Here is an 11959-nt window from a genome sequence, read left to right as displayed (position 1 = left end):
AGGGACAAAGAGGGCAAAATAACTACCAATATGGATAGGATAGTTAAAATAGCGGAGGGGTTTTACAGAGATCTGTACAGTAGCCGAGACAACCACGACCTTAATACTATAAGAACTAGCAGTAACCCAGATGACACCCCACCAGTAATGATAGAAGAAGTCAGAAAAGCTTTGGAGAGCATGCAAAGAAGCAAAGCTGCTAGTGAGGATCAGGTAACATCGGATCTGCTGAAAGATGGAGGACAGATTGTGTTAGAAAAACTAGCCACCCTGTTTACGATGTGTCTCCTGACGGGAAGGGTACCAGAGTCTAGGAAAAACGCTAACATCATCTTAATACATAAGAAAGGAGATGACAAGGACTTGAAGAATTACAGGCCGATCAGCTTGCTCTCTGTAGTAAACAAGCTATTTACAAAGGTAATTGCTAACAGAGTAAAGAAAACATTAGAATTCTATCAACCAAAGGAACAAGCAGGATTTCGAACAGGCTACACAGTAAACCGATTCTGACCCTTAAGGGTGTCAAAAAGGGTGCCGACACCCTAAGCACACCCTTTGAGCACCCTATTCGCGTCTCAGCACCCTACAAGCGGAACCTAAAGGGTGAATACATCAAAAGGGTGGAAACTAGGGCGCAAAAAGGGTGCAAAAACTAATGGGTGCTGATGAGCACCCATTAGGGTGCACAGTCATCGACAAAGCTTTGTGAGTAACGTGGTCATAGAGCATAACCAACAGTTTTTAGATGTCTACTGGTTAGACACCATGGTCTCATTAATAGCCCCACCGCAGTAACTGATACCTGAATAGCGATAGTGCCCGGATGAACGTAAGTTCTGCACTGGTTCTTGCATTCTTGCTGCCTTTTTCTCGTCGCCTCACGGCCGGCGCTGACCAAGTCATGCGCTACAAGCTCACTAGCCAATGGCGGAGTACGCAGCTTGTTGAGCTACAACAGGATTGTGACTTACACATATAGAGCTCTCGGCCTCGTTTGCGCCTAACATTGAAAACAAAGCTTCGTTTATGACAGTTTAAATAAATCATACATTTGTTAATGCAAAGAAATACAAACCAACAAGACCGTGGTAGATAAAATAGTTTTTGTGTTGTACAAATATTTAACCTTACAATGTATCAGTTGACACGTGTTACCAAATTTTATGGCTGGCTATGGACTTTGACGTTCTAATATTATAACATTAAAGAAACGTTTTCTTGATTTTGTTCATAGAAATATTCTTCAAAGCGAGTTAAAATGAGCCTTGACTAAAACATTTTCCTAAAGAAAATTCACTAAAGACCGCTAAAATATTGTTTGCCAACTAATGCGCTAATTTTGATGTGACAAATTTTGCTTGCTGCCTGTACTTTGTACTAATATACAACCGCTTTGACACTGTTTTTAACAGCCAGCTTAACCACTCAACCAATGTACAGATGTTAACAAGGTATCGGTATAAGAAATACACAAGCAAGCAAACGTTTCAAATTACGCGCGCTTTTTCACATTTCAAATTTCGCGCAAATACGCGTTATGTGATTTTGTCATTTTCAAAGGTAAAAAATATTTTTTGCAATACGCACTAGCGTATCTTCTATCTTCACTATTTTTTACTTAAAATTTAGGCAGAAAAAATTTATTTACTTATCTTATAAAAAATTATGTGCGCAAATGCGGATCGGTGGCGTCAGCAGGACAGAAATGGCGGTATCTTCCTAGAGGCCGCTACGGCCGTGTGCCGAGCGTTTAAAGTCGATTTTTTATGTTGTTCAAAGTGTGCTTGCGCTGTCTTTCGTGTTCTGTCGGTGCTGCTTGTTACGAAGATGCACTATACTCAAGAGAGGACCGGCTGCTTTGTACCGTCGAGCGCTCGCCAAACTAAAAAGGTAGGTGGATGTTTCTGCTATCGACGCTTTGTTTTTTGCTTCTCCGGCCAGGCCGCGGCGTGCCCGATCCAGGCTGTTTTATGCTTCCGCTCGCGTCCTCGGCTCCTCCCGCGGTTAACACCGAAAGCTCTATAGTATAATAACGTTGTGAACTAAGGTTTTTCTAGCTGGTAGACGATAAGTGAGTTTTTATTAACGTAGCGAGCCTGCTGGCGTGTCTGATTTATCATTAGGCTCAAGTCTAAGCTCAGGGACGTTACGCGCGGATGAATTTTTTCTGTGGGGAAGGAGGTTAAAGCAATGTGCGCTGTGATGCTGTGAGTCGGCGGGCGATGCTCTTCACGCTGTGAATCACTATATTTTTGCAATGCCGTCGGACGCCGTTCGGGGACTGCGCATGGAAGCCGTAAACGTCGTCTGTGTGTCGCGTGCGTTGGAGTATTCCGGTGATTCGCGTTCAATTAGATCTTTGCGTATTTAGTTTAGAAGAATGGAGAAGAATAACGTGGTGCCCGCGTTGGTATTTACGCGGCCTTGTTCGTTTTCTGTGCCAAAGAAGTATATGAAGAAAGTTTTATATGTTACGCGTCCTCTTTTCAACAGCTACATGATCATTAAGTGTGTGTGACTACTATAAGGTAGATGTGTTTTCCTGTGTGACCAAATGTGTTTGCATCCACCGGGCACGTATCATAATAAATTACCATGATATTCAGCTTAATTAAGTGTGCGTAAGCTTGACACAGCAAGCTGTAGGTGCGGTTCTCAAAGCGTGCAATTACGCCTGGGTCAATACATTTTCTCTATGAGTGGCCGAATAGCCGTACCTTAGCTGTGCAAGCGCTAGGTTCAGCAGTAGTTCACTCGTTCGAGTGCAATTTTGGTGGTACTGCTTGTTCCCCCCTGCTCACATATCATTGCATTCTTCTGGTTTGTAAAAGAATTGTGGGCGCTGCAGCCCGCTTTGGAGTTAAAACTTTGCCGAATACCTATACGTCTACAAACATTCTAAAACTAAGTTCTACCAAAACTTCCAATGACACTTTAGAATATAAGTGTAACGCTTTATCTGATATAATAAATTCTTTATGACCTCGCTGCAGATTTACAAGTGACCTGTGATATGTGCAGTGTATGAATGCCTAATTTATTGCTCAAAACACAATAAGGTTATACATCACAGTATGCGTGCCAAATGCATGCATATGTTGTTGCTGACATGCAAACTTAGACATTGTATTTATCTAAGAATGAACAAATCTAAACTGCCCTTTTTTGAGGATGTACGCATCAGACCAATTGAATAATATCAAAATTGATGTTCACCAAGTGATTGTTGTTTATTGCCTTGCACCAACGTCACCAAAACCGCCTTGTTGGTACTTAGACCACATGGTAGGATGCAAGATTCATGACGTCATATTGAATGTTAATGTCACATGATATGCAAGCTAATTTGTTATTAGCATACAGAGGCCAATAACGTTATAGCCTCATCGTTATCATGATGAAGCAGGTTAGGCAATATGTGATTCTGCTGCCTTTACGTCATGTTGGGAAACCATTACGTTATGTAGCTATCTGCAGTGTCTGAGATCCTGGTTGCCGGTCAATATTGCAGAAGCTTGCCTGCTTCATTGTGATGGCATGGGGTTCAAGATTGATGTTTTGTCTTAGCGTTTCCACTTTTCCTCCCCTATGGTCATTAGACAGCTTGTGCTGTTTGATTAGAAGTGAGGAGTAGTGCCTTTTTAGTCAACCAGAACAATTTAGATCAATGATCACTATGAAGCAGCACACAATATTCATTTAGTGAACTCAATTTCAGGCAAATTATAAACGTCCGAATGTTAGCCGTTTGAAGGAAGCTTCATTCGTTGAACTCATGAGAATAAATGGTAGAGAAGGAAAGACAGGGAGGTTAGCCAGACCAGCAAAGACGGTCTATCACCCTACACGGGGGAACAGGGAGATTGAAGTCCTGTCGCAGTGGTCTAGTCGCTAAGGTACTCGGTTTCTAACCCGAAGGTCGCAGGATGATATTCCGGCCTGGCTGGCTGCTTTTTCGATAAAGGTGAAAATGCTGTAGGCCTGTGTTCTCAGATTTGTGTGCACGTTAAAGAACCCCAGGTGGTCGAAATTTCTGGAGCCCTCCACTACCTTGGTAAAAAATTCATGTGTCAGTATTGCTTTAATTTTATGCTTTATCTGCAGTGGATGCATATGCGCATACGGACATGTATATGCAGTGGTATTGCAATTTTACGGAATAAAATATTCATATGGTGCATATTGCATGGCATTTACTTAAGAAACACATCACATGGGTATCATAACTACAGAAATGCAAATGTGCCTCTATGGATGCGCTCGTGCATATATTTGGTCAGCTTCAAGAACAGAATTTATTGATTGCAGGCAATAGCATTACTCACGCATGCTTATCTCTTAATTACGTGCAGTCGATACAGCTAAAAGGGGGTGTCTTCATCTAAAAGTTCTAACTTTATCTTCGTGCTTGAGTGAGCTATAAAGGTGAATGAAAATTTACATGTATGACATCGACATGAAAAGCTCTGCAGCAGCATGTTTTTCGTTGTATTTATACTGCAGCATGCCCTTTTTGTATTTCTCAGTTGCGTGCCACTAAATATATGTTGGCCATGCGTTTCTAGCCATTCACTGCAATTCGGCAAGCAGCGCATGCAGTCTAGACAAACCTCACTAAAATAATTTTTTTGCACTTGTGCAGAAATTCTTCGGCACGGTCTGTCATTTCATTTGAGTGAGGCTGCTCAAGGAAATTTACCGACAAGGTCAAGGAGACCAAGCACCAGCGAACTCTAAACCATTGTTTCAAGCATCAGCTCTGTTCACCCTGCTTATGCGCTGTGCCTCACCAAGCTACTGGACGCTGCCTACTTATATGAAGTGCTCTCCATATTCTCCTCAGTTTGGCAGCAGTGTGTGTGGTCTTCACAGTGCTTGCCAAAATCATTTTTGCACAGGTGAGACACTTATTTCTTGCTTTAATTGTGTTAGTATTACTGCATGCACTCCTGCCAAGCAAGAGTACTAATGCTTCCTGTGAATTGTTTGTCATGGTAAACAGAGGATTTCAAGCACAAAATTCGTACTGAACTTTGGTCCTTCAAGAAGTGTGGAACGAAGGTGGTGACAGTGTCAACGCGCTCTCTTTAGAAATAAAGGCTTTGCATGAAGAGCCTCTCGCACCTTGAAACAGGCACAAAAAACTTCCAGGTGAAAATAAGCAACTTCAGATGAAAATTGAAAAATTTACACTGTATTCAAGGTTGAACTATCTGACATCAAAGGCGTCTCAGATGAGGGTTTTCTTTTGACGCTGTCCGAAATTTTTGGGCGATGATGGAAAAACCATTACTCGTGATGATATTGACACTGCAGACAGAGTAGGAACAAACAAGCCTAGTTTGAAAAAAAAATAGTAGTGCATTATGAACGATGTTACGAATGAAATGTTCTGGATAAGATAAAAAACTTGCGTCTGTCTACAGTGGCCTTTCTTTTTAGATCAAGTAGTCCTATTTATGTCAACGAACACTTGACAAGACAAGGTAAGCAGTTAGTGAGAGCACGAATGCAAAAAAACAAGTTGGATGGAGGTTCATTTGGATGCAAAGCACGAAATTTATAGCAAAAAAAATTGAAAACATTAGCAATTTTAAAGACTGCCTTCTTAGAAGATCTGGCGAAACGCTGTGTTGATGCCTTCAGAGCTACACTTTTCTTGAGCTTGCAGTGTCAGTAAACTATGACTGACATGGCAGAATTTTGATACCTATATAGTGAAAAATTGATACCTAGATGGTGAAAAAGGCCACCAGCTATCTTTAATGCCTTTACCTTAAATGCTCTTAGCATTATAAATAAGACTAGTAGCCTGTGTCTCTATTTCGATGACATGCCGGTAAAATTTGATGCCATTCTTTTGACATAATCCTTGTATTTTTTTTGCGATATAGCCCACCGAAAATACCAGGGTCCAATTATCATGGCATTGTGTAGTTCATGAAATGGGGAAAAGGAACAGCGCTGTACATCTAACGTTGATTTTTGGCCGATGTCAATGGACTTCCGTGTGTTAAGCCCTGTCTTGAGTGTCTAGTAGTACGACTTGGGGGTTTTGTTTTGCAGCAATTAGCACGCCTCCATTAGGTCATAAGTAGGAATTTTGAGTTTCTGGAAACTAGGTAACTTGATTTTTCGGTCACAGATGCACAGACAATTTTTCGCTCACAACCAACGGGGCAGACGCCGGCGGCGGGTTTTCTGCGACACGAGCTCTTCAACGCTATCATGTTAAAAAGCTGACATAGGCAGCATTGACCAAATGAATGCAAAGAATAAAGTCAAGTGTCCTAGCAGGAACCAAAACCTAGTATTCTGCTTGGTAATTAAGTATTCTACCACAGAGCCATGCCCGGCCTCGGTTATACTTTCCAAATAGTCTCGAATGTTTGTGTAACATCAACTGTCGTTGCAGTACTGGCTATCAAATTTTATTACTATTACATGTGCACTCCTATGATGCAGCCGTGAAGTCGAGTCAAAGTCAATTGTAGTCAGGCACCATCCTGTGAAGTATTTGTGTAGCAGTGTTGAGGGCTACCATCGTCGCGAGTGCCAGCGCAAATACCAGTGCTTCATACCAGCCTACCACTTCTAGTGTGGCTAATATCCATGTTTCTGTTGGCATCGTTACGAAACAGCAAATAACTGCTAATGTTGTCAAAGGTGTGACATCTCCCCATAACAAATGAAACATATGTGGCTGTTTAATGTGTGTGCGAGAATTTGTACTTATATTGAGCTCCACTTCATAAGATCGCTCAATAAAAAAAATTAAAATACATGTTATGCGTGTTTCGCATAGCATCGATTCCCAAGTATGTGGGGTCTGCCAAATTTTTAGCATCAATTTTGTAACCTAAATGCTACCATAAACAATTATTTATTGAACATGAACAGCTGGACTGCAACATACTAAGTTTTAGGTATAAGGAAAACTGAATATGTTCATGACTACAGCATACCTAACAGGCAAATACTAGTACTACATACATGACACACTATTGTAGAGCTAGACTAGAATATTGCTTATTGGCACTTTACAATTCTTTAAAAACCCTAATTAACTTCAGTGCCTTATTCGGTTTGTTCAAATCGGATGTGTGCAAATACTTGATGAATAGCTTTTTTACTCAAACCTAACTCATGTTTCACGCGTGCATTATGCTGAATCATTGCTCAGATGTTTCTTGTGTATAAATTTCCTTTCTACTATGCTGTTTGTTTTTGTATGTGAAATCTGTTGTACGTACTACCCTCTGTAGGCCCCCAGGTACTGTCAAGTTGTTTACACAGTTTTTTGCCTGGGGGACCTCCAACAAGCATGTTTTCCATTGAAAACAAAGCGAATTTTGATGCTGACTTCTACTCACATAGAACTAAGAACACTCCAGCATGACAAAGCATATTGTATCTTGGACAGTGTCTTTTAAAACTCTTAGTGATTACTTCTGTCTTTATTTTAGGCTTCCGGGTGCGGATGTGCTGTAGAGAAGGAGCGCCCTGACCACACTTTTGTAAAAGCAACCAAAGTCGCCTGGGCAGCTGAAGATGGATTGTGCAAGTGTTTGAATGATCACATTATATTAATCCAACACCACTTTCATTACTTTGCCAATATTTGTGATTTTGTAACGCACAAGTTTAGAAACACACACACACATATATAAAGGGAGAGCTGTAAATAAGCCTCGAGCAAGTTTGTAGTCAAGGCTTTTAGCATGATGACCAAAGCATGTTATATAAGCCCACATGTTTTACCACACACCTACTTTCCTATCTATTTTCTTTTTCAATTTTGTGGGCACTGGCAACACCCTCAATAAGCGCCTTTGGACTGCTGGTGCCTCTAACTTATATTTTGTTGTTCTAAATAATTTATTTGTTACCTACTATGCAAGGAGGGAAGTAAGAATGTTAAAAGTTAAAAAAGAAGTCTCGTCACAAAAAAGATGTCTACTCGTAAGAAAAAAGATTTGAAAAAACAGAAGATTGATCCTCACTCACAAAGATCTCACCATTACAATCGATGCAGAAGGTCATAGCTCATGTTTACTATTGTCAATCTTTTTCGGTTGTATGCTATGTACAATAAAATAATGACTATTGGCATCATGTTAATTTATTTGTCATAAATTTTTGTTGGGGCCTAATATCTTGCATTCTCACATGCATAAAAGCACACGTCTGCTACACATAATTTAAAAGAGTGCAATGTGGTAAGGTTCTGTATTTAGTGCATATTATCTGTGTGTCTTTCAAAGTGAGTATATGACATTTGAAATAATCACCAGTATTCGAAACTTGTGAATTTTAATTTGCAGGCATGCATGTCTGTATAGTGACCAAGCATCCATAAATTGTGCATGCATGTGTGAAGCAAGGGGCCTTGAATAGATTACATTCATTCTGGACCAAAAATGGGTAGCACAGGCCATATACGCACTCTGGGATCAATTTCATGATTATTGAAACACACATATTTATTCAATATAGCTTGCTTTAAGGTATATATTTACATATTGTCTACTTCCACCTTGAACATTGCACCATGCATCCGGCACTCTGCTGAGCGCTTCTCGAGGGCACTTTGGTAACTAGTACACAAACGTACAGACAGCTGTAAGTGGGCCTCCACTTTGTTGACTGCTGGAGAACAACGGCTTTGCCAAATCACACTTCCTTTGTGGTGAAGCTAACTTTGCTCTTGCAACAGTACCAGCTTATCTAAAATTCGACGCTGTTCTTTAGAAGTGCAGCTTGTTCTATCCAGAGCAGCCAAAAACGAAAACACGAGGAACAGCACTTGGACAGGGTAAGGCACAATTGCAGCACTTCTCGATAACAGTGCCGGATTCTCTATTTGCCTACACATATAGAAAGCAAAACGCTGGAGCCAACTTACCAGTAGCTTCACTGCAGAGACACTGTGTTTTAAAAGACGATGATGCAAAAGTCTCACCTAGAGCTGTCACTGTGTTTCAGTGCTAGTTTCATAAGCGCCTGCGGAAGGCACTCTGTGGAGGGCCGGCCGCGTGCATGGTGCACGTGTTCAGGGTGGAATGGACGACTTAGTACATGTGTTCAAGTACTAACAAACTGTATGTGGGCTGTCACTCAGCATGGTCTACAGAGCATACAGCAATCTGCATTTTTAGCCATCTCCAGCGTCAATCCTAGATTTGGCCCACTGGTACGTCGATGTGGAGCACCCTTCCAGCACCCATTTGAAAGGGTGTTATGACATCACAGCACCTTTTTTTAAAGGGTGCACTCATTACACCCTTCAAAATTTTTGCTCTGCACCCTTTTCTTAAGGGTGCTGAGCTCTGCACCCTTTCTCAGCACCCTTTTTTGAACACCCAATAGGGAGCAAAGGGTGTTCGTCTGGCGACAAGCTCATTTACACCCTTAAGGGTCAGAATTGGTTTAGTGTGTACTCAACAATTGACCACATTCATACTATCAATCAGGTAATAGAGAAATACCCAGAGTATAACCAACCACTATACATAGCCTTCATAGATTACGAGAAGGCGTTTAATTCAGTAGAAATATCAGCCGTCATGCAGACACTGCGGAATCAGGGCGTAGATGAAGTATATATAAACATTCTGGAAGAAATCTACAGGGGATCAACTGCTACTATAGTGCTTCATAAAGAAAGCAACAGAATACCAATCAAGAAGGGTGTAAGGCAGGGGGACACAATCTCCCCAATGCTACTTACCGCGTGCTTACAAGAGGTTTTCAGAAGCCTAGAATGGGAACAAGTAGGGATAAGAGTTAATGGAGAATACCTTAGTAACCTTCGCTTCGCCGATGACATTGCATTGCTGAGTAAATCAGGGGACGAATTGCAACTCATGATTACGGATTTAGACAAGGAGAGCAGAAAGGTGGGTCTTAAATTTAATCTGCAGAAAACGAAAGTAATGTACAACAACCTCGGAAAGGAGCAGCGCTTCGAGATAGGTAATAGTGCACTTGAAGTTGTTAAAGACCATGTCTACTTAGGGCAGGTAATAACCGCAGAGCCTAACCACGAGATTGAAGTAACTAGAAGAATAAGAATGGGTTGGAGCACATTCGGCAAGCACTCTCAAATTATGACAGGTAGATTGCCACTATATAACAGCTGTATATTGCCAGTACTTAGCTATGGAGCAAAAACCTGGAGACTTACAATGAGGGTTCAGCTTAAATTGAGGACGACGCAGCGAGCGATGGAAAGAAAAATCGTAGGTGTAACCTTAAGAGACAAGAAGACAGCAGACTGGATTAGGGGACAAATGGGGGTTAAGGATATCATAGTTGAAACAAAGAAGAGGAAATGGACATGGGCCGGGCATGTAGCGCGTAGACAGGATAACCGCTGGTCATTAAGAGTAACTAACTGGATTCCCAGAGAAGGGAAGCGGGTTAGGGGGAGACAGAAGGTTAGGTGGGCCGACGAGATTAAGAAGTTTGCGGGTATAAATTGGCAGCAGCAAGCACAGGACCGGGTTAACTGGCGGAACATGGGAGAGGCCTTTGTCCTGCAGTGGACATAGTCAGGCTGATGATGATGATGATGAGTTTTCAAAGAAACGGCATTCGAAAGGGTAATTGTACTTAAAGAATTTTCAAATTGGTTCATTGCACACTATGGGCGCTAATTCAAATGGCTGTGGTGATGTAAGGTAAGGTGAAAGTCTAGTTTCGATAACAAAAACAAGTTTCTCAAAAAAATGGAAGCTTGTTGCCAAAGCGCCCAACAAGAAAGTTGGAAGTATTGCTTACCATACCGTCACAGAATTTGAAAATAGCGAAGAGAGAGGTGAATGAACTCACTGTTTCCTCAACCTCTCCTAAGATTTATGCCTTAATTCGGGCAGTGAAACCTGAGTGCCAGTGAGAAGTTGCATGCTAGACCTTTGTGTCGTGCAAAGGGCTCGTCATCACTAAATCCCTTCATGGTATGGAATGAACGAAAAATGGGGAATGCTAAGAACTCGTTTTCCAACCTTAACAAAGTGTTGAAAATAACAAGAAAACCAATGAAAATATAGGGGTATAGGTATTTCAAGTATATATAGTGTAATTGTAAGAAAGGTGCATGAAAAGATAGTTTTCCTTTGGCAGAGACCAAACCTGCCAACTAGGAAACCGTACGATGCTGCTTCAACTTGTCTTGTCATTAGTTCTAACAAATGTACCTAACGCAGGTGCGCAAACCTTTCAAGTTCACCTTAATCTGTTCATTCATAGTGAGGATCTCAGTTTGTCAGGCAGGATGCCTTCGGGTAGTATGCAAAGAATACTGGTCAGCTTCCAACTCATAAAATAATACGTGCTTTAGCATTCCAGCAGGCGGGAAAAGTGTTCCATACTTGCCGTCAAGGCTACTAGCAGTGTTAACACTGCCAGCACATACCTGGGCCGTATAGCCATATATTTCTTGCAGCTTGTACTTCTGTGTGTCGGGTATTCTTTCCCAGAATATACGAGCTTACTTTGATGAGCCTTTTGTAAATGAAGAGGTTTTTGAAAAACATGTTTATTCAAGACGCTGCTAAGTCATTCAAAAGCCTTTGAAATATTGAGCACCGACACCGTTTTGTCAATAGCGTTTTCTTTACTAAGATGCATCCTTGTAGATTAATTCTGAAAGCCTTTTAAACAAACCTTGACTCCAATTTTGGAAATTCGAAATGCTTGTGTTGTCCGACAGTCCAGCATGCGAAGGCCCTTGTGAACAATTATTATTGAAGAACGCTGCCTATATATTTGTTTTAAATTTGGTTTTAAAATATGGGTGAGTGCTTATCCGAGTTATTAGCGCCAATCGACATCTCTGAATTGATGCAAACAGGTCGCGCGTGACGTTATATGAGTAAAGGGAATATTGTCGACAACAGAAAACATACGTGCGGTGCGTGCTATGCCCTATAGCTGACACTTGGTGAGGAGTGCC

The 11959-nt window shown here is 41.3% G+C and overlaps 1 long non-coding RNA gene across 1 annotated transcript; it reads left to right on the top strand.

The window, feature by feature from the left end:
- The first annotated feature begins 1717 nt into the window (after nt 1-1717).
- LOC142775160 (uncharacterized) lies at nt 1718-8115 on the top strand. The gene is made up of 3 exons (XR_012886668.1): nt 1718-1893; nt 4646-4901; nt 7470-8115. It is a non-coding gene; the product is annotated as an uncharacterized LOC142775160 (long non-coding RNA).
- The last annotated feature ends 3844 nt before the right edge of the window (nt 8116-11959 follow it).

This window comes from Rhipicephalus microplus, chromosome X (genome assembly GCF_043290135.1).
Source record: "Rhipicephalus microplus isolate Deutch F79 chromosome X, USDA_Rmic, whole genome shotgun sequence".
NCBI classification, from domain to species: domain Eukaryota; kingdom Metazoa; phylum Arthropoda; class Arachnida; order Ixodida; family Ixodidae; genus Rhipicephalus; species Rhipicephalus microplus.
This window is presented reverse-complemented; position numbering and strand designations above follow the sequence as displayed.